The sequence below is a fragment of the Lagopus leucura genome, unplaced genomic scaffold (assembly GCF_019238085.1).
Source record: "Lagopus leucura isolate 7727_CA_CO unplaced genomic scaffold, USGS_WTPT01 Super-Scaffold_100038, whole genome shotgun sequence".
NCBI classification, from domain to species: domain Eukaryota; kingdom Metazoa; phylum Chordata; class Aves; order Galliformes; family Phasianidae; genus Lagopus; species Lagopus leucura.
This window is the reverse complement of record NW_024962287.1, coordinates 2,044,364-2,065,627: the sequence shown is the minus strand read 5'-3', so window position 1 is coordinate 2,065,627 and position 21,264 is coordinate 2,044,364. Positions and strand designations below refer to the sequence as shown.

Below are 21,264 nucleotides of genomic sequence, written 5' to 3'. Positions count from 1 at the left end.
GCAGTGCTGCAGATGGGGCCTCACAAGAGCAGAATAGAGGGGGACAATCACCTCCCTGTCCCTGCTGGCCACCCCTCTTCTGCTGGAGCCCAGGATACCATTTGCTTTGTGAGCTGCAAGAGCACACTGCTGGCTCATGTTAAGCTTTTCACCCATCAGGACCCCCAGGTCCTTCTCTGCAGGGTTGCTCTCAAGGACCGCTCCTTTCAGTTTGTATACATTTTCCTTCCAAGATCAAAATTCATAAGTCATATTTTACAGACCCACAAGTTTTGCTACACACCATGATTTTTGGAAAAGGAATACATTCAAGAGATTTTTTTCTCTCTCTTCTCTTCTGGTCTTTCTGGTCTTGGAAAATTTCAGAAGAACTGCACGGGCTAGAAGCAAACCAAAAGCTGCAGCTCCTTCTCAGCCAACAGATGGTGCCTGAAGAATAGCAGAAGAAGCTAAGTGCCTCCTAGCAAAATACATTAAAGAGCATAAATGTGTAAGTGAAAGAGCAGCAAAAGTGTAATCCTTCATTCTCAGTTGCTGAAATCAGGCAGACATGAACTTTTAAAGGTTTCATTTCCCAGCTCCATATTTGATATGGGGGAAAAAATTGTAGAACGGCTTATGTCCGGAAAAAATGCATGAAACACAGGTTTTAATTAGCTCCTTCCTAGGAGGCTGACTGACTTTGGTAGGTATTGTGAGATTTATGCAGAGATTTGTGCCCTTGCCCAGTTTACATTGCTCTGTCCTGTTGTGACTTGGGTAGGGTTCATTTCCCTCATAGTAGCTCAGACAGTGCTATGCTTTGGATTTGTAATGAAAATAATACTAATAACATAGCAGAAGCTATCTTCAAATTGCATCCCTGCTCCTATTATTTTAATGATTCAAGACCACGCAGCTCTAATTTTTGTTTTGGGGTGATTTTGGAAAGTATTTTATCCAGTTTACAACTCAAGCAATACCATTAGCTTCTATAGAGCTGTTCTGCTGTTTACCACTGATCTAAATAACTTTCATAGTCTGTGCAAGAGCTCTGGGCTGCCCCCAGGATCAGGCACAGCCTCATGGGGACCGTACAGTAATGCAGTTATACAGCAGACTCTTCTCATGACCACAATACTGGTCAGGACTAATAATGAGCTGCATGTTTCTTATCCACCCCTTCTTATTCCTTCCCATTAAATCCACATCTGGTTTCTAGAGACAGCAACTAAGATGATCTTAACTGTCTTCAGTGAAAGCATCCCCATGTCTGAGTTCCTGATGGACCTCTGCATTGCAGTGGGTGGGACCAGATGGCTTTAGGGGTGCCTTCCAACTCAAACGCTTCTATGACTCTGTGATTAACCCCTGCTAATAGCACAGAAAATAATGTAATTCCTAACAGAGAACTATTTCTTTTATTTTCTTTGTTAGCTTTCTGTTAGAGAGGATCACTCTTCTCCTCTAATCATAACCACGAAGCTAATACAAAACAGGGTCTTAAGCAATGGGATGTATATGACTTGCCTGTATCCTCTATCACTGAGCACCCACTTTCACAGAAGGGCAGAAAATGTCCCAAAGAGTGGGGAATGGCTAAGCAGGAATTTGTTTCTAGTTTAAATACACCTTAAAACCTGCAGCTTCAACTCTCTAACAAAACAGAAAAGGGGCCAAAGGAAGCACCCATTAGATGAAATCCTTCTGTGCTGTTGCTGCTAAGATTTTACTGCCGGAGGAACGTATTGCAGAGCCTGTTTTGTATTTATCTCTCAGTTTATCAGAGGACTGTGTCAAAGAAAATGATGAGTGGGAAGATACTTCAGGACTGACAAGACCGTGCTGTCTGTGTTGCTTGAACGGCAACACACATGTTAACCAGCATCGTTAATGAAACTGTGAATCAGAATTGCATGCCTGATGGCACTTGTAAGGAGCAGCCACAACCTAATGAGTGCCACGGCTCTTTGGTTATTGCTGTGTACTGCCAGTTACATCTGTGAAACAAGGTGAAGATAAAAGATAGAGAATAATAAAGTAGGATGTCATTAATCGGCTCCTATGAAAGTAGCATATCAGTAGATAGCATTTAATAATGCATTGCCCCGAGCAGCTCGATGTCTGAGCCTGATCTCATCTTCTGCATAAAGCATCTCTCTGGAGCCCCAGCTGCTTTTGTTCACGTTGTGAACTGTAGGATTGGACCTGTCTTGTTGTCAGAGGGTGTTAGCAGGACACTTATCCTGCCAGGAGGTGCTGCAAAATAGGTGTGTTACCTTTTTGCTGCATTTAAGGAACCGAAAACAAATAATACAGCCATTTATGTTAACACACCACCTAATGAGCCATAGCATTGCCAGGCAGGCCATTACCAGTTAACACAAAGCAAGACAGGGAACATGCTGGGCATTGAAGATACCTGTAAGCCAAGAGGCACAACACAACATCTACACCAACCACAGCAAACGAGCTCACACATTAAAACATCAGGAACATCAATATGGGGAGTGGGATCTGTCTTGAATTACTTTAAGCATCTGCAGCCAGTTTAGTCATACTGAGGGTCTTTTACTGAGAGAAAGACAAGCAATTGCTAAGTTTGGAGAATAATTCATAGGAAATTCAATACTGTTTCTCAAACAGAGATGTTATTTTGTGAAAATCTGGGCTGACAAAGATTTATACGTGGGACTGATGGGTGCTGTATAGGATGTACAGGAAAACACAAGGCCAGCAGAGCACTCTAGTCCATGCAAATCAGCACTAGATGTTTCTGAGTGAGCAATTGGATTCACACCTGGCTCTATTTATTCTGCACACCTACAAGCTCAGGAGTTGTCATGGTTTTATGATTTTTGGTCATCAGTATTCCACACCATAACATCATGTAATGCACTGGGGGTGGGGTTTGATATCTGCTGAATGTTCGTCCGTCGGAGAAGAACTACATTTCCCCAGGAGACTTTGCGGTCAGCAAGGGGATATAACTCCAAGCAAGGTCACCTGATCCTTCTTCTTTGCCTGCTCTTCGCTGTCTGCGCTTCGCTATCTGCGCTTCGCCGCCTGCGCTTCGCCATCTGCACTTCGCCGTCTGTACTTCAGTCACTCAACTGGACTGCACTTCTCACCCCAGCATTGTGGTGAGGTCTATACAATTCAAACAGACTCTCTCTCTCTCTCTCTCTCATTGTATTTTACTAATACTATATTTAGTAAAATCATTTGTTCCACCTCAGATCAGTGCTGTTGTTTTCAAGTATTTTGGGGTCCCCTGCTTCCCCTTTCCCAGAGGCGCGGATCCGCAGATCCCTCCGCCCTGCTGGTCACGGAACTGGGCCGGACCAGCCCATAAACCGTTGACAGGAGTCCTAAATGACAGCACTGATGAACACTTCATTGGTTAGGTTAGGAGCTTAGATACTCAGATCACACCCACATACAGACATTTATATTTACGTATTTTAATCTGCAAGCCAAACCTTATTCCACGAGATCTTACAGTCAATCCTTAAGACTACCTGCATGGGTAACTTGCCTCCTACCTTAGCTGTAGTTATAAGCCCACTTTCAGACAATGAAAAAAAAGTCTTTCTCATATTTTGAAAAACCTGGACTTCCTTTGGACGAGGGACAAGAGTGCTAGACTCCAGAGATTCCTATTAATTCTGGTAAATGCCCAAGAACTTCTCAGTTAGAAGGCAAATCACTAACTCGCTTCATCAGTTTTCAAATCCCTGTTCTGAAATTCCCCAGAGAACAAACATGCTCTGTAGAACACACGTGACCCAGGTATACAGAGACCACAGTATGATGAACCATAGAATAATCCATCTGGAAATGATCCAGGAAGTGATTCTGAAATCCAAAAGATGATTTGAACACCAGTTCATGCAGCAACAAAACTAAGCACAACCCAGTAGTGCACAAGTCTGGATTGTTACCCTCACCCTGTGTACACCACTAAGCCTATAAGCTACCACGAGACACAGTTGCATATGTATGACTGTCATCCAGGCATACATCCAGCTTAAGCCACCTTGAAGATTCATGTTCAGTCTTAATTGCTTGGAGCAACATAGAAATATATTTCATGTAAATTGCATGGAACACAGTTAGGAGAAGCTGGTGATCTGGAAATGGTCAATGAATTTCGGATTAGATGACAAATTTTCAGTGCATGATAATTAAGTGTGTTTGTGGTTTTCTGGACAAACTGTTCATAACTCACGAACAACAGCTTATTCCTCGGGAGAATTCTTAACTGAACTTGCTCTAAAGATAAGCCCAACTGTATAGTTATTTGTCTTTAATCAACAGGTAATAATCATGCCTGGATGGTCACTACTGAATAACAGTAATTCCCATACCGAAGACGTAAGTCTATTTACATGGCCTCCAAGTTATGATAAATGATATAACTTCCCAAATAATCCTCTGCCTCAGAAATCATTTTTGATAGCTGAGAATTAGAGGATTGCAATTCATAGTGAAAATTCATTTTGAACACAAAAAAAAGGGAGAATCCAACAGCTAATCCCTAGGGGCAATGCAACACAGTATAATTCAGTGCTGGAAGTTAAAAGTGAAGGCGTTATAGACGGGATTTGCTTCTCTCTGACTTACCAAAATAAGATTTAGTTTAAGCAGTACCACTTATATTCTGTCTTTCTTCAATGAAGAGCAAGAGAAGATGTCCAGAATATAATTTCTCTACCTGTTCTATTATCACAGAATCATAGAATGTCCTGGGTTGCAAAGGCCCACAACGCTCATCAGTCCCAACCCCTGCTGTGTGCAGGTCGCCAACCAGCAGCCCAGGCTGCCCAGAGCCACATTCAGCCTGGCCTTGAATGCCTGCAGGGATGGGGCATCCACAGCCTCCTTGGGCAACCTATTGAGGACAGGTGAAATGAATCATGCACTGAATATGCCTCAGTTCACCAGACAACCAGGTCAGAGGACTAATTTTATACAACTAAAACCAGTTACTAGGAGTCTTCATTTTGAACAATTTAGTTCTTTGTCATGCAAGTTATTACATCTCTGACATAAAAGACAACTGGCGTAGAGCAAATGTTGCATGCCATTGCTCCTGGCAGGTGTGTTATGTGAGTCAGCTTGGTAGGTGTACGAGTGCATGAAGTCAATGCTAGGGATGCAACGTGTGTGCTTCAAAGACAAAATAGCTGTTGCACAGCATGCCTGGAGATTCCACGAAATTAGTACGTGTAGTGTTGCTCATTCACACGGACAGATGTTGTGTGACTTTGCAACTGAGAAACAACGTCTGCAACAGCACTGCATTGAGGTCTAGGGCAGGAATGGGTGATGTGTCCATACCAGGACTATGAGTTAGCTAAGAAGTTGAAGGATGAGTGGAGAGGTGTAATTTTGTGCTGCTATTCATAGATGAAACATAGCACGTTGAATCATGCCTAAAAAGCCCTACAGATATATGGAGTCCAACTACCTCTTCCTTACACATCTGTTGTTGCCTGCCACATTCCTCTCATGTTTTAGAGAACTCCCACGCACTACAGGTCAATAACTGATTACATTTAAAGTGCAAAGAGTAAATACTGTTTCTATTCTTAGTTTTAGACCTTTTTTCCAGATGTGGCTCTAAATCTTGACCCTTTCACCTTGTCTCAACCTCTGTTATGCTACAGAGAGCCAGAACACTGGCTTGATCCATCTGATAACAACATGAAGGCAGTAGTCATTTGCCTTTGCTGGTCATATAGCCTCAGACACCCCCTAACAGTAACCGCAGGAGAGAAAATATGGTGGGTCACCTGCAGAGCATGTAAGCCAGCTATTGTGTCATACTTTCAATTTCTGCTGCTCTGCTTGTATATATTTTGGTTTATTTCCTTCTTAAACTACCTTTGCCAACTATTTTAGTAACTGTAGAATGAAATTCTATTTAATTAAACCTTAGGAAGTAACTTCTTGATAGCACCTGTCAGGAATTGTTAGTTTTGTATGCACAGATTTTAAATAAAATAAACCTTTGCTTTTTGCCAACATATTTCCTTTGTAAAAGACTTCTTCCTTATATCCAACCTAAATCTACCCTCCCTGAGCCTGAAGCCATTCTCACATTCCTTCTACATCCCTAGGTAGAAGCCCTAAAAACTGCATTCTCTTTGGCTATCAAAAACCAAAATATCTAGATTGTGTATCCAAGTACATTACCTTAAATACAGTAGTAGCTTTCTAAGAGTGAGTAAAAAACATTTAAAAGAGTCAAAGAAAGAGGCCTCTAAGTGCTAAAACTTCTTTACAGGGATGAAGTCCAGCTAAACAAACAGGTTCTCCATTGTCTGCAAATTTCAGTGTAGCTGCTTGCTTCTTGTTTCATGCTGCTATTAATTCTCAAGCACCCAAGCTGAATCCAAACTGCATCAACTTCCCAAATGATATGATTTTCATAAAAACCTGTCTTTCCATACACTAAGACAGAACTAGTAGGCAGTCCTGATGGCATTTCCCATAGAAAACGTGGCTTCCTTTCCTTTCTCCCTGCTCAAATAGACACAGATCCCTCCAATCCCAGGCTAAGCTCTGTCATATCCCAGCCACATCCATGGTGCATGATCCTACTATTTATTTTACCTCCACAAATTCAGCACATGTGCTGGAGGCTTCTGTGCACAGCCAGCTGGGTTGTAGCAGATAATGTGTTGCAGTGACAGGTGTGCAATAAGGTGCAGCTCTTCCTGCATTTTTCGGCTTGCTGCATTGCAGCTAGAATCACACAATTCATACCAAACTGTGCAAACCTGTCCGCGTTGTTCAGAAAGTTGCCTTCATTAAAAATAGAGGAGTGCCCTCTGGTGGAAAACTGAACGTCAGAAGTTGAAATGTCTGTGTCACTAAATATTACCATATTACTCAGCTCCAAAACAATGCAGTTTGCTGATAAATTAAAAGAAATCCTAGGGCATGGACCACTTCTCAGTAACATCAGTAGTTATTTTTATGTGGAAAGAAGAGAGTTTACTAAAAAGTGCATCTAGTCAGAGGTTATTTTATTCTTAAATAAAAACTTGGTTTAGATTTCACTATTTTCCTTCTTTAATAAAAGATAGATTGGGATAGACTTTGTCATGGTATATTTGGGATTTAAACTGATTTAGCAGGCACCCAGAGTAACACTCTGTGCTCTGAATATAGAGGGTATACCCTGGATTTAGAGGGGACTGTGGGAAGTGGAGCCCTCTGTTAGATAACACAACTTTCTCTGTAGGCATAGGAGAGTTAGGCACCATCAGAAGAGCACCCTTTCTTGCCAACACACCACAGAAACGATTGTTGCAGTCAAGGAGGTCTCTCCTGCACCTCTGCACTGTATGTCTGTATATAATCACACTCAACTTTCAGACCTTATTGGTAGAAGGATGTCACCTACTGGCAGTTTGGGGATGAGAGATGGTCTATGAATTCCTCACATTCAACAAGAGTGAAACAAGAACAGAAAATCCCTCTGCCACCTCAACTTTCTCATCTTTCTGTTCTGATCTTTCTGTCAGAATCATACATTTAACGCTAACAGACGCACGTGCAAAGTTTGGTTCTCCAAGGTGCTGAATTCCTTGGCTTGAACATAAAGCCACCTCGCCTTAAAATTACATGTATACTTAAATATTTGTCAGGATCGGTGCCCAATCCTATCAACTATCTGTGCTTTCAAACCTGTAGTCAAAAGTCTGGGTTAGACATGCCAAGGAGACACGCATCTTGATGGTCCTTCCCTCAGTCTTAGTCATCATTACCATAGAAGAGTAAAATACTCCAATGTGTGATATCACAGAGCACAAAATAGTTAATAAATACACTGCTACTGTATCCAGAATGGCTTCAACTCTGTAAAAGAAACAGCACCTCCCTTTGAATATCCTATACAAACATGTAATCGTAGAGTCAGAGAATGAGAAAATCAATTGAATTGGGAAAGATTCTGAAAAGCCATCTGTACCCGCTCCCCTGCAATAAACCTATGACTTGATCAGGTGCTCAGAGCCCTTTCCAGCCTGACCTTGGTTACCTGCAGGGATGGGGCACCACCATCTCTCTGGGCAACCTGTGTCAGTGCCTCACCATCCTTACTGTAAACAGCTTCCTCAGTAATGGAGCTCTCTGCATCCAGAGGGAGAGGTATGGCCATGAGCAGAGTTTAGAAAAGTACAGAACAACGTGGAGTGAACCAGGAACTTGTTTCCTATCTGTCAAGTTCAAGAAAAGAGGGTTATGCTTGTGATAATCTCTAGCACCTTTTTCTCTCCATGCAAAAGCACAATGACTGATTTCAAGAGTTTCTGGCTTCAAAAGATATTAGGCTAATGTATATGTGCTCTGCTTGGAGAGAAAAAAAAAGTTTGTTTTTACCTTCAGGGATCTGAATCACAAAATCACAGAATCACAGAATCCTAGAATCCTAGAATGGTTTGGGTTGGAAGGGACCCTTAAGATATTCCATTTCTAATCTACTCCTATAGTCCCCACTATCCCAGGCTGCTCACAGCCCCATCCAACCTGATCTTGAGTACTTCCATGGAGGAGGCATCCACAGCTTCACTGGGCAACCTGTTCCAGTGTCTCACCACTCTCACAGTAAAGACTTTCTTCCTAACATCTAATCTAAATCTACCCTTTTCCAGTTTAAAGCTGTTTCAAAACAGGGCTTTCCCTATGGCGAGGACAGTGCAAGCCTTTCAGATGGGAGCAGCAGGACAGGAAGGAAGATACCTTTCCCTTGAAGTGAATCTGTGCATTCTATCAAATAATTGGTATGATGGTATTATAAGTAGTAGATGAGTATAAGCAACAAACTGCAGGCAGTATACGTTCAGTGCAACTTTTAGAATGTTTAAAATGTTAAATGTTTAAAATAACAGGTAAGAAAATTCAGAAGAAATGAGTCAAGGGTTTTCATGATGATTACAACCCAGCTATAAAACAGCTACTGTTTGTATAGAATAAGATAACTGTGTATTATCAGCAAACACAGTGTAATACTAGTGATACTCACTCAACTTCCATAAATGAAAGCAATGTTCTATCAGTTATTAAAAAAAACAAACACAAATACATTGTGATAGCACTTTTTCTTCTGGCACTGAGCCTCACCTCAGGCAGAGATTTCCATTCTCCCACAATTTTTTTTTTAATTTCACCTTTGCAGTAACAATCTTAAACATCATATCCTCATATTTATATAGGATTGTGTAGATAAAGAGTGACATAGAAAAGATCATACAGTTGATCATGTGGTAATGAATGGATGCCTGGTGCCATGTTGCTTGTTATTTAATACATGGCAATGTGTTTAAAGTTGTTCCATTGTTTCTTAGTGTCAGGCTGGGCAGGTGGAGCAGGTTGTTATATTCAGCTGGTTCCCTGAGCCATGTCTTCACAGGATAAATTCAATATACACAAAACCATCTCAGGCAAATACCTCTGGTTTGTGCATTTTGCATTTGGACTTTGAAAAGTTCCTTCCAGTTCTGTTCTTGATCTAAGCAAGTATTTTGAAAGTGAAGTGCAAACTACTCTTCATTCCTCACCATTTGTTTATCGGCCTTAAGGGAAAAAGGAAAAGAATCATAAACAAGGAAAAAAGTATGATGCAGGGCACTTCAGGTTGGATATTGCAAAAAATTTCTTCTCCAAAAGAGCAGTCGGGCACTGAAATGTGCTGCCCATGGAGGTGGCAGAGTCACCATTCCTGGAAGTGTTCAAGAAACACTTAGATGTTGTACTGAGGGACGTAGTTCAGGGGAAATATAGATGGTAAGTGGACAGTTGGGCTGGATGATCTTGGAGGTCTTTTCCAGCCTTGGTGATTCTATGGTTGGGCTTGCAAAGAAGTGGGGTTACTTCTGTAATGACACCTACTTGGCTTGTTCCCAGGATGGCCGTCCATATGGGTTCAGGGAACAGGACTGTGTGTGCAGAGAGCATCTCAGCAATCCTGCTCTTCAAGGTATGGCTGCTCTCCATTAGAGGACAACATCATACTATGCTCTTGGGAAAATTAGCACCTGAATCTGCTTTTGCAATGGGAACACTCAGCACTGCATTTGATGGCCTCTGCTCCAAGCTAAGAAGTGAATTCTGGGTTTCACTTTGTTACCTGGAGGTAACATTCCACCCATGGTACTATGAATGATCCATGCAAAATCACTGCTTAGAGTGAAAGTAGTCCACTAAGTCTTTCTAGGGGGGAGTCCACCACAGAGCCAGCTGGAACAGCTGGTTACACTTTTGGGCAGGGTGCTCTATCAAGGAAGGAGCTCTGTATATGATGCTCCATGATGCACTGGTGAGCAGCCTCTCTCCGTAGAAGAAATCTAGGATGACTCAGTGTGTGTTAGATACAGATGGTGCAAATAACCCCTCTGGTTTCACAAAATCACTGAATGGTTGAGGGTGGAAGGGACCTCTGGAGCTAATTTTGCTCAGGTTCACAAGCAGGTTGCTCATGACCATGTCTAGGAAATGCATGCTCCGCTGAACAGACCAGGGGAAAGACAAAAGACATTAAAACAATGTTTAGGAGACCACAGGGCAGATACTGCATCAAACAGCTCACCTAACCCTTCTGGATATCCAGCTTTACCAAATTAGCCTCCTCTTTCACTTCATGGGAGATTTTGTCTAATAACTGACCAGCTAACTGATCAGCTACACCCATTGCAAACATGAAGGTGGTAGGAAGAGAAAAACAGTGCATAAAGCATCATTCACCTGTTAAGCTTATCATCGATGGATATAACTGAGCCAGCAAGCTCAGCAGACTTGCAACAGAGAAGTACTAATACAAATCTACATGAAAACAGTTTGAGCTTCGAATTTTACACTCAGAATGAATGCAGTCCTCTAGCTCTGCAATCCCAGCTGCCAGCTTTACCCAGACATGTTTCAGCATACAGCTGCTGGCCTTTCTGAGATCCTTGGCATCACTCTGAGATGGCCCAAGTGCATACATCTGCCACTTCTGGGAGAAAGCAGAGGGAAAGTCTTCAGAAAGACAGCAAAGTATAAACTGAGAGTTGAGATAAAGCAATTGAGCAGTGGCTCAAGTATTCAAGAAGGAAACACACCTACATGGAAATGCATCATAGAAATAAATTGGAGAGAAAAAAAAAAAAAAAAAGGCAGTCCAAAAACTAGCAGGGAATCACTGAACCTTTTTGGTGAGTCATAAGAACCATCGGTGTTCACAGAAGTGCTGGAAATTGACATCTCAAAACCACTGAGGATTCACTCCAAGAAGCCCCATATACCAGCTCACCTCCCCCATATCTGCTCCACCAGCACATTCTGCAGGGTCATAGGACTACTGGTAGTCCAAAAGCTTGCTGAATCCTAGCCTCCACTGCATGCAGTAAAAGTCATACCAAGTAATAAATAATTATTTGATGATTTAAAGTTATGTATCTCCTGCTTGAACAGTTTTCACCTTTGACAGAAGTTAGGGTTAAAAGATAAAGAAAGATTTTGGAAGAGAATTTGAGAAAAGCAGCCATAGTTTACTCTTAAAATTAGGCTTTCAGATGGTGACGTGATTTTAAGGTAAATATACATTAACTGTTTATTTGATAAGCTGAAGAGAGTTTGCAATTTAATTTTTGGCACTAAAAGTGTTCTTGAGAAACAAGTGCTCTAGTTGTACAATGGAGAATGTAAAAGAAAAATTGCTATGACAAACAGAATGTTTCCTGGTAAACACTTTCTAAGTCCGTGGGAGTGGTACTTCACTGATCCAAAGCATTTGCTCTTTGAAAAGCAAAGGACAAGCAAGACAAACATACTCTCTCCTGAAAGCCCAAGGACTTTCCATCCCCTAGTATAAGAAATAAAGCAAAGTAGGCAGGAAACCAGCATGGCTGAACAAAGCCATACTGCACCAATATGGTGGCCTTATAAGGTGAGTGACTTCATCAGTAGACAAAGGAAGGGCAACTGATATAATCTGCTTGGATTGCTGCAAGGCCTTAGATGCAGTCCCACATAACATTCTTATTTCTAAATTGTAAAGGTACAGGTTTGAAGGGTGCACCACTCAGTGGATAAGGAATTGTTTGGATGGTTGCAGCCACAGTGTTGTGGTTCTACGTCCAGGTGGAGGCCAGTGACAAGTGGTGTCCTCCAGGCATCCATCCTGGGACCTCCAACCTCTTTATCAATGACCTAGGAGAAATGCAGTAAATTTCCTTGTAGGCTGTCTTTCTTTCAACAGAAGCTGGGACAAATTAAAGATTGCAGTGAGATGGCAAAGGGGTACTTAAGTTTGAAGAAAATCACCACCAATACTCACGGTACTAATCAAAGAAATCTTTGAAGCATGAATGACCAAACTCATGGAGATAATCACCCCACTGCAAAGGTGATTTAGACTTTTGGGAAGAATGAACATAGAACTTCAATCTAAGAAGGGAAAAGAAGGAGCATTTGAATCATCGTAACTTTGGATTATGTCAGTCTGTTTCAATATAAAGGAAAATCCCAGATCAAAATTTTTGGGGGGAAAGTATATAAGGCCATAAAAACTTTCTTGAGAACAAAACACATTCTACATATTGAAGTTCCAGCCAGACATCAAGAGAACCTGTCAGATGGTGAGGCCACACAGTAGCTGAGTCCTTAAAAGAGAACCACAAGTGCACAGAGTAGAAGAGTAAAAAACCAGTTACCCTGCTGCTGTGGTATGCAGCAAACCTACACACAAGATAAAATCCTGTTTGTGTTCAACGTGAGTTATGCAGAAGAAACAATGCTAAAGCAAAATAATTATGTTCAGTGACTGTATATGGTAAAGTACAACCAGTAAGAACTGGACAAAGCTAGAGATGTTAGGAGTTGTAATGGTACTCATACCTACCTTATCAGGAAAGACATTTAGGACCAGAATTAGGTCAGAAATGGAACAGTAAAAAACTAGAGTCAGTGAAAACTTGTAGTTGGAAAGAACTGGTTTTTGAGAGTAGCCTGAGGGGAAAAAATACAAAACAACAAAAAGATTGTCCCAAACTTAGAAGAATGGAAAATAAAAATAAAATCAAAGAGGGGTTGTAGATAAATCTTATAGCAGTAAGAGAATAGACATCTACAGACCTAGGTCACACTAAGCAGTGGACCTGAGTCCACAAGGACAGCAGAGAAGCCCTTTGGGCAGCTCACTGCATTCTGTACCAGGCCAACACCTGGAAGCCTTGGTGCAGTGGGAATAGCATTGCATAGAATCATAGAATCATAGACTGGCCTGGGTTGAAAAAAAAACACAGTGCTCCTCCAGTTCCAACCCCTGCTGTGTGCAGGTCGCCAACCAGCAGCCCAGGCTGCCCAGAGCCACATCCAGCCTGGCCTTGAATGCCTGCAGGGATGGGGCATCCACAGCCTCCTTGGGCAACCTGTGCCAGTGCCTCACCACCCTCGGGGGGAAAACTTCCTCTTCAGATCCAACCCAAACCTCCCCTGTCTCAGTTTAAAACCATTTCCCCCTTGTCCTTGCATCTCAATATCAAAAAGGACTGTAATTTAACAGTTGCTCCATCTGACTCATTAGATTTAGGATCCATAATTAACAGTTCCACAGCTGTGAATAATCACTTGCATAGTTATGTAACAGTCAATTAATATTACTAGCTTGATGACTGGTTAATTGTAGTACATTTTATTGGTTAGTAGGATTACTGATTTTGATTACTTGTTGCTTTGCTTATTACCTCAAGGTATCTTCACTAATCAATAAACATCTTAATTAGTTTGTAGCAGGTACATCTCATGTTTCCAGTCCAAGAGGGGTGTGTCAGCTGTCAGCTAACAGATGGATAATTGGCAAGATGAGTAAAACTGAAAGTGACAGACAAGACACATTTCATCTTTGTAAGACTTCTGACACTGTCCTATATGTTGCCATATATGAACAAAGAAAATGCACTTTGGATTAAATGCCTGTGAAGAGAAGACAGACTTAGCTGGAATTTGGAATGTTTCAATTCGCATCTCACACTGATGTGAAGAATTCATACCAGGTAAGGGCCTCGAGGGCTCCCCTGTTGCAGGAGGCAATCACTGTTTTCACTGTTTACTTGCACAGTTGAATAGGAAGTCCAATTATTAAAAATTTCACTGGCACCAAGCTGGTTTATGTTCCACATTGTGTAGAGGATGGGATTGGAATTTAAAAAGAGCCTAATAAATTGGAAATGCTGTCTGGGATGATAGAAGATAAAGCAGAAGAATTACAAAGGACATTAAACCCCCCTCTATGGAGGCATTCAAGGCCAGGCTGGATGTGGCTCTGGGCAGCCTGGGCTGCTGGTTGGTGACCTGCACACAGCAGGGGGTTGGAGCTGGATGAGCATTGTGGGCCTTTGCAACCCAGGCCATTCTATGATTCTATGATTCTGTGATTCTGTGATTCTATGATGCTATGATTCTATGATGCTATGATAAATGCAACTGGATGATAACAAGCCAGAACACAATATGGCAGGAAACAACCTAAAGTTTTAGAATGGATTTAAAAAAAAAAACAAACACGTTTTATTCTGGGGTGCATTAGCCACCATCTTATTAATAAGACCTATAAGTTAGTTATTTCATTCTTCTCACTATTATAAGTCATAAGTTGGCATACTGACATTCCAAAGAGGTTTCTCATATATTGCTCTGTAAATATTAGTGCAGAAATGACTCAGAATGTAAAACCTGTACTGCACTTTGTGGAAATTCCTAGTGCAAATTTTTAGAAGAGAGATGTGCAAGCTTAACCTTACACCGGGCTAAGTAATCTGCTTGATATCTTAAAATATTGTATAAATGCAGTAAACAAGAAGTTGACTTATTTCCTTCAGGTACTTGAAGCCTGCAGTTCTTTTCTACTGGAAATTTACACTTGTGATAATGCTACTAACTTCATTTCTCCATTTTTATCAACATTACCCCTCCAGCAGTGGGACCTGTGGTGAGGGTACATTTGGCCAGACATGGTATGGAGACCTTTCCCAGCTACTCAAGCGGAACTGATAACTTTCAGAAGAAAAATAGAAGCAAACAGACTGAGCAACAAGAACAGAGGGATTTATTTATTCTCCTTTTATGAGGAAGAAAGAACTAGACCAAGATGAATACATGATCACAAAAAAAATTGCAACCTGCAATGTAATAATAATAATAATCCAAGCCAGAGTGCTGCGTGGCCCATAGGCTGCAGTGAATATTTCTTAAAGCTCTCACCATAGCTGCTCAGGCTTGTGGTGTAATAAAGTATTCTCAAAGAGAAATCTGAATGTCAAGAATTATTGAAAAAGGACTTCAGGATCTGCAATCATGCCGCATCTCAACCTGCTAAAAGCAGTGCCTAACTCTGTAAAACCTAAATGAAGCACAGAAACAAACAGGTCACTTCAAAAGTAATGATGCCTATTAATTTCCATGAAAACTAAGTTCTAACCATGAACACAAAGAGCACAGTAACACTGTTGGATAGAGCAAATTCTCAGCTACAAAACACTATTTTTCAAGGTAGTCACCACCATTATCTGTGCACTGTCACCAGCTGTGAACAACAGCCTGCATGCTGCACTCATAACAGTCTGCACCAGTGGAGATGACCACCATTGCTGCTATCACTGCTGTTGTGCAGTGATTCACTCCTTGTTGTGGAATTCAGTTCTACTCTTTTTCTTCCATTTCCACATCAGATGCCATTCTGTCAGACTTCTCCTCAGCTGCCATCTGTCACATGGCAACAACATGGAAGGGGATACTGGTGGGAAGGTTCAACCTCTACTGCCATCCCACCAACATCCGCCTCTGATGATGTGGGCTAACATAAATAAAATAGGAGGCAATAATTTTGGAGCAGCCTTCCTATTTACTGAAGAGTCTGCTTTTGACAGACAGTTTTAAAATTAAGGCCCAGAGATTGGAAAAGATTCTTTGTTTCTTCTTAGAAAGATGCTTAAAATAATTGCTACATTTTGGTGCTTTTTCCTGCAGATGAAACAGAGTCATGGTGGGAGAACTTAATTATTGATAACTGTTGATAACCTTTCCATTCCCATTTTCTCTAATAAATTAGAAAAAAAATGTAATTCACACTGAATCACCCCAGTGACCTGGGACTAATGTGCTTAATTCTGCATATTTAGAGGAAGAGATGCAGATAAGTGCACAGCACAGTTAGATTTCCATCTCCTTCCCCTGTGCAAATAAATTACTTCACCCACTGTGTAGGAAACTTGGATGGATCCCTGCTCTGCTTGAATATGCTGAAGCACGTATCCCTCCTGGATGAGTGCCCTGATTCCTTACGTCACAGGGATTTGTGTCGGCTTGCACACTCTCTCTTCCCTCTTCTCCCTCTTCCCTTTACTGCTGGAAGTGGTGAAGATGCCCAGATAGAAGCGTCTCACACCATATTAGATGGCTCGGTGACCATAGTACATCTGGCAGATATCTTGTGAGAGTCAAAGACCTGGCTGTCTTCCATGTCATAACAGATTGGGTAGATGGGGAGGGAGAACAGTGGGTGCTGTGTACCTTGACTTCAGCGGTGTTCAGTGTTGCCTCCAACAGCACTCTCATAGGTAAGCTTAGGAATTTCAGACAGATGAGTGGGCAGTGACGTGCATTGAGAACTGGCTGACTGGCATTGCTCAGAGGGCTGTGATCAGTGGCATAATCTGGTTGGAGGCTGTAGCTAGTGATGTTCCCCAGGGGTCAATGCTGGGTTCAGTCTTGTTCCACACCTTCATGAGTGATCTGGATGAAGGGGTAGAATCTCAGTATGGGAAACCAAATGGAAAGGTATTCATTTCAGTTTTTAAACCAATAAAACACTGCAAAAGTCAGAATATGGGACAAAGATGACACCTTAAATTCTCTATAGTCAATAAATGCGCTTGATTTTGGAGTGGTAGGTGAAGCAAGGCCATCAGGCACAAATCTTTGAAAATGATATTTCTGGTCAAGTTGAATTTGCTGATACAGACAGAGTTCATGAGACATCAGTCATCCAAAAACAGAGTCTATGAATATTTGTTTATAGTGCTTCTGAAAGAGCTTCTGGCTGCTGAAGGCAGGTTTTTATGTGACTTATTCTCTGTACAGATTCATTTTGGGATGTTTGATCCATAGATAACAGACAGCTCCAGTTCTTACACTCCTTTGCAGAACAGTAGGAGATGAGATTCACTTCTCCAGGACTGAAATATCTGTAATGCAAACTAATTGCTCCAAATACCCTTAATTGTTAGTTAACTAAAATATGTTTTTAATTCTTGAATTATGTGTCCTGCTTTAAGGTGAGGCATTCAGAGCAATGCACATCCCATCTTAGAACTGACTACTTTTCTACAGTGACAAAGAGAACTGAGTACAGATGAAGACGACTACAGTACAGATTTTGGTAAGCTGAGTTCTGGTTATTAAAAGGCTAGTATTGGTATGTTTGGTTGTAGTGGTGGTATTAAATGCCAAAAAATAAAGGTTACTGTGGTCATTTGAAAATGAGTACTTTGAGTGGTACTGATCTCATCTGCCTTTCACCTGCAATTTCATCTGAATCCAGGTTAATGAAGACCACAGTCTGATATGTAATAAGCTTGCCAAAAATTACATATCTTAGTATGAAATTAGGCTCTCCCAGGAAACCCTTAAAATTCATAAAAGGCATTTAATCCAGATGGGAGTCCAGAAAATGTTGTGGTGCCCCTGAGTACCCTGCCAAGCTCCAAATGCCCTTTGGAAGGGAACTGGTCTTTCTTGTGTCCTGTGTAACATTTTTAGCACTGCAATGTGCCTTGGACATCTTCATGGACGTCTCATTCTACTGCATTTAGATTTAGGTCTGCCTAAGCCTTGAAGAGGTCCTTCACTCTGATGGGTTAACTAGCTCAGATGCAGACTCCCACATTATACTTGCCCTCTTTTAGTTAGACACAATTATTTTCTATGACTTCTTTCAAAAGAATCTACTCATTAACTTATTAAGAAATGTCTGTATTTGCTTTTCCCCACCTTGACCACAGAAAAGCACTAACGTAAGCACGTGTATTTAGATATCTTCGACATTAGTGTGAATAACTGGGTACTTACCAATATCACAGACTTGCAAAAGAAATGTATTGGTTTCAGCCAAGAAGCAATTTCTTTACCAATTATTCTTCTACAGTTCATTATAGCATTCAAAAAGTCAATGTTCCAGACTCTGCTTCCTGGACTGTGTGTACATTTTCTATCTCTGTAAAAGGCAAAGGTATTACAGGATGTAGAAACCAGAACTCTATAGCTTCCATTACAGTGCTTATTTTTTTCTTTTTATCAGGGCCTTTTTCATGCAGTTAAATACTCCCACTTCCCTCTTTTCCATCTATGCCTATGATTTCTGCTCGTCAGACTGTGGAATGGCCCCGTTTCAGCAAGGTGTGCAGAAAGCCCTCTCACTTGACAGGGTGTGTAATGCATCCCGTGGTAACATGAGTTCAATCCAGCCTTTATCAAGCACCTTCCCTCTTAATGGCGTTAAAACCTCTCTGCTGTTACAAACAAGGTGAAAAGCTGCTGCACAAACAAGTTTGTCCATGGCTAGATGCAGTTAATTCAATCATTATTGCAATTAATATTGTCATTAATCAGCAATAGCATTTCCAAATGACTCCTCATCGTGGTGTACTGTCACTTCAGATGAGGCATCTTTAATGAATTTTTTCATTGCTCTGAACATTTCCCGTGCACTTATTGTGACCAGTCCAATGCAATAGACCATGTAGGACTCACTATTTGTGAATCAGATTTCCTTGTTTTCTTCCACATTTTAGCATGCTTTTCAGTCTTCATAAGTTAAACAGTTTTTGTCAATTGGACAATGTTATGCAAAGACCAATCCTCCTGCTACGCAATGCATCAAGTGTAGGAGAAGATCAAAATGGTTATGAGTAAAATGGAGGATTGACTTTTTACACAGGTAGGTAGTGATAGGACAAGAGGGAATGGATTTAAACAAAGTGGGGAGGTTTAGGTTAGATGTTAGGAAAAATTCTTCATTCAGATGGTGGTGAGGCAATGGAACAAGCTGCCCAGAAAAGGGTGGGCACCCCAAACCTGGAGACATTCAAGACCAGGTTTCATGGATTCCTGGGCAGTTTGGTCTAATGGTTGGCAAGGCTACCCATGGGAGGGAGGTTGGAACTAGATGATCTTTGAGCTTTCTTCCAACTCAAGCCATTCTATGATTCTATGATTAAGGCTGGAACATTTTTAAAGAATTCATGGCAAAAGGCCCCATATTACCATCAGTACTGACATGTTAAAGAAACACCTTTTCCAAGCAAATGCCTGTAGCAAACAAAAAAATGCATTCATGTGAAATGCTAGTTGTTTGTATAGCCTGTTTCAGACAAAGATATCTACAGCTGAAGTCATTAGCTACGTAAGCTGAAGGTGAGCTGTGATGAGAAGTCATGCTGCGGGTCTGCTTCTGGCAGTGGACCTGAAAAATCACCAATAGTCAATAGTGCCTGAAATGTTTTATTTGTAAAGGGAAAGCACATTTCAGCCATGAAAGACAGCAGTTGTACCGTAGTGGGCACTGATCTAACTGGTACATCTACTTGGACTGAAAATGGTAAAGAAAAGCCATGGAGAATGTCTTTGCTCTCCTAAGGCATAACAGCAAGTGTTCCTATGGGAAGGGTAGAGTTTGTTGCACCTGCTCTCAATGCTAGCTGAATACACAACTCCTCCAGATCGTTGCAACAGTATTAGAATTGTGCTGTTGTCAGAATTTTCAACATGCAAGTTGTCCATGCTCAGCATCTCCAAATCTGTAATCCAATGACTTTCAAAGATTCTGCTGCCATTAAATTCAGGGGGACTGAAAAAATGAAGAAACTGGAATTTTGCCTTCCCTTGTCCTCAGATCAGATTCTCATAGTTCATATTTACTTAAGGGCTGGAAGAATTTCCACAGTCAAATCTCTCCAGATGAATTTGTTTATATTTTAAACTAACTTTCCATAGATTTTTCCATAGATCTATCTACTTTTAAAATACATACATAGAATCATGGAATCATTAAAGTCGTGAAGACCTCTAAGACCATCCAGTCCAACCATCAACCCATCCCCACCATGCCCACTATCCATGTCTCTCAGTGCCACATCTACCTGTTTCATGATCACGTCCAGGGACGATGACTCCACCACCTCCCTGCACAGCCTGTGCCAATGCATTAGCACTCCTTTGGAGAAGAAATTCCTCCTAATATCCAACTGCCCCTCCCCTGGCACAACTTGAGGCCATCACTTCTCATCCTATCGCCGTTATGGGGGAGCAGAGGCAGACCCCCACCTCACTAAAGATATTAAGCAGGACAGACCCCAGTTCTCACTCCTGTGGAACACCACTCATGACCAGTTCCCAACTGCATGTAACTCCATTCACCACCATCCTCTGGGCCCAGCCTTCCAGCCAGCTCCTTACCCAGTGAAGAGTACATTTGTAGAAAACTGTGAAATCAATCCTTTTTTATTTTCTTCATTTTTTTTTTAAATTAAATTACTCCACCCTTTCAGATAGTCCACTTAAGTAAGAGGGAGTTGGTATGCTGAATTGCTCTCAGTACCTTTGACCAGGATGTCAGTTTTATTAATCTCTGTTTTCTTCCCAATTCTTTTACCCATTGACTATGATTTGTAACATATCTGAAAGATATTCTTTATAAGATAAATGAATTTGATTATTTAAACAGGTGTGGTGCATTTTAAAGGAATAGTTGCAAAATATTATTTAATTTTAACAACACAAATAAAGCTCAGGTGACTGTAGCAATTTAATGAAAATTACTGGGTGTACTGGATGGAGTGATTCAGAGGGAAATGTGTGTTTTCACTTCAAATCTTTCAGTCAGGCTTAGATAAATATTTTCTATATGGTAGAAGGGAAAAAGGCAAAACAATCACCCAAGACACTGAGTAGGTGGAACTGCTAGATTCTGCCTCTCCTTACAGTCAATAGAGAGATGCAATCTTAATAACTACAGTAGATAGTTTACTGGGCTTCTTACAGTGATAACTGTAATCTCATCAAAGTTGCCACAAGAAAAGCTTTCACAGAGATAAAACACCCTTGCCCTTCTATGAGAACACTGAAGGACGTAGGAGAGCTAATGACTTCCCATAGTTCTACCCATTATACAAAAAAAAGAACAAAAGCAACTGTGTTGCAAAGGAGTTATAATCCAATATTAAAATGCTGGCAATATCA

The 21,264-nt window shown here is 41.2% G+C and overlaps 1 protein-coding gene across 1 annotated transcript in view; it reads left to right on the top strand.

The window, feature by feature from the left end:
- The window catches only part of LOC122186643 (serotriflin-like), a 39,801-nt gene that overhangs the window by 6,849 nt on the left and 11,688 nt on the right, over nt 1-21,264 (top strand). The gene's annotated exons all lie outside the window — the stretch shown is intronic.